Consider the following 3,055-nt stretch of genomic DNA (forward strand, 5'->3'; position numbering starts at 1 on the left):
AACTGGATACTCAAAAGGAAATTAAAAGCTAAGGGTGGGTGCGGGAACCGAATCGATCCAAAATTTTCGGGTATCTAGTAAATGAAATCGTCGAGTTCAAATATAATTATGAAACCATTCGGGTTCGATTCGATTCGACTCGATTCAGTTCTGTACTATAATTAAATTTTTTAACATTTATAACAACATTATATAAATACAACTAATAATACATTCAATAATTTTGGAATGCCATAAACTAGTAGACTAACTTGTTCAAATGATTGCAACGGTCAAAGTTTCGATCGGCGGAGGTCACAACTTCGATCGGAAGTCACAGCATCGACCGACGATTGTATAAGTTTTGAAATGTTAGCGACACTACGAGAGTGAGTGCAAGAGTCGAGACAACGTTATGTACTTTAGTGCAGGTGTTTATAATTATTTAGTGGATTGGATCTTGTTGGGCTAAAAAATGAAACAATAAAATAGGTAATGGGGCCAAAAATTAAAAAATTAGAAATGAAATGAATTATTGGACCAAAAATTTGGATTTAGAATTTGTTAATTTGTTTAGAAAAAATTAAAATTAAAATATTTGATTTACTCAATATAAAAAAAAATTAGAAAGATTCGTTTCTTCGGTCCTTGGTCTAGAACCGAGAACTGAACCGTACCCGTCGGTTCTCAATTCAGATACCCGTTTGGGTATTTAATTTGACAAGAACCGTCGAGTTCGGTTCGATTCGGGAGATTTGCTCAGTCCTATTATAAGCTGCTAAAAATGTTTCCCAAGCAGTGACTAAGCTTTTTATTACTACTGTCATAAATAGAGATTAAGTGCTTATTTGCTGAAATTATAATCTGATAAAAATAAGTGTTGAATAGTAATTAAAATTAATGTTCTACCTTGCTACACGAACATGGGAAGTGACTGAGTTTTTTTTTTTTTTTTTTTTTTACAGGGAAACTCGTGACATTATTTTACTGAACAGTTAAAAAAATTTTAAAAAATCCATATGATAGTACTTGTCAAAGCCCCTATCAACACATCCGTGCAAGCAAGCATTATTCATTAAGGCTTTGTTTGTCTACCATTCTACCACATTTTACTACATTATTTTTTCTACAGCACTCATTTTCAATCACACATTTTTCATTAAAATAATATTACAAGTAAATCAAAAAAATTTCCTTTTCTTTTTTAACTACATATTTCAACACCAATTACTATTTTATAATACATTATTCAGAAATAATGAGACACAAACACTCCATATGATTTGTCTTTAACCTCAAACACAAACCAGTAATAATGTTTTAAGAAATGTGTAGTTCAAGATTTGATTTTACCTTTTGTGGTAGAGTTTTTGAAGAAAGTTTTTTTTTTTTTTTTTTTTTTTTTTGAAAATTAAATTTTAGAGGAACTTTTTATTTTAGAAGTATTTTTAGAGAAAATCACATTGGATAAGTTTTTTTTTCCTAAAAGTTCTTCTAGGAGGAGCACTTTAAAATTAGCCAAATAGGTCAAAAATTGCTTTTGGATCTAAAAAACTCTTTTTGACTTTTAATAAAAAATAATAATAATAAAGGCAAATGGGCCTAACACAACTAAAATGGAAATAATGCCCGACAGTTGAAGCTTTTGTATTATTATTATTTTTTTTCATTTCGAAAATTAATTTTTAGAAGCACTTTTTATTTCAGAAGTATTTTTAGAAAATCTCGTTGGAGACTTTTTTATTTTTTTTCTTTCTTTCTAAAAGCTCTTCTAAAAAGAGCACTTTAACTAAATTAGCCAAATGGATTAAAAACTAATTTTAGATTTCAAAAACTCTTTTTGACTTTTCAAAATATACGAGAGACTGGTCTAATACAATTAAGTCCTTGTTTGAGCTCCATTTTTGTCAAGAAAATACATTTCTGAATAGTGTAATGATGTGAATGTGTGGTTAAAAAAATAAAGAAGATTTTTAGATTTACGTGTAATATTATTTTATTGAAAAATATGTGATTGAAATGATGTCAAAATACTGTTTAAGAACGTATTTTTTGGCAAAGAATGTGACTCAAACAACGGCTAAAATAGAAATACTGCCGGACAGTTTGACTCTTGAAGCTTTTGCATGTGAACAACATTTTGATTAACCCTCAAATTCTTCAAGATAAGAAAAGATTTTTCCAACCTTTCATAAGTTTGTCGGTGCGAAAATAAGTGTTTTGTCCAATTCTTCCATTTGAAGAACAAATAATTTCCAGTATCCTATGTAGAAAGACAGACTCTTCGAATCATTTTCAATCATGTAACCAGCGACAAAAAGATACACAAATGTAATTTTATTTATTTATTTATTTATTTTTTACGAGAGAACTCATAGCCATTACTCTTTGGGTGCTCACTGAGTAAGTCTTCGGACTGACGCAATAGCCTGAATGTTTTTAGTCATATGTAATTATGCCATGTTTGGTATTGATTTAAATCAAATTTTATTTTGAGTCAAAATCAAATAATTAATTTTAACCACATATTTGATAAATCCAACAACTTTTCAACCATACGTTTCAAAAACTTATATCAAAATCTACTAAAAATCTAATTTTAATCCCAACCAAACAGTGACTATTCTTCAAAAACTAATAAGATTCAATTCCCCTATGTTGCTTTGCACGTCACTTATCGACTTAGATTGCTTGTTCTCAATGGGATATAAATTTACCGAAAGTTGCTTCTAACCCAATGTTCGTATTATTTTAGAAACTTTTGCCTTCGTTTATCATTATTATTTTGTGACAAATGTTAAATCCTCAAAAGTAATGGTGATAATTATACCAAATGAGGAACGTATACACAATCAGATAACAGATTTGTAATACGCATTATTAGATATCACTAAAAATGTATAAAAATTATCATTCAAATCGAAGCTCATTCTTGAAAATTTTAATTATTTATATCTTGGTTGTCACCAATTCTTCCCCCCATCTTTAATTTGCTTAGTAGTATCAATCCGTTTTGCTTTTTCTTAGCTGGAATTTGCTGATAATGCTTTCAAGCTCGAAGATTCAGGATCTGATC

Source organism: Olea europaea, chromosome 1 (assembly GCF_002742605.1).
Source record: "Olea europaea var. sylvestris chromosome 1, O_europaea_v1, whole genome shotgun sequence".
Lineage (NCBI taxonomy): Eukaryota > Viridiplantae > Streptophyta > Magnoliopsida > Lamiales > Oleaceae > Olea > Olea europaea.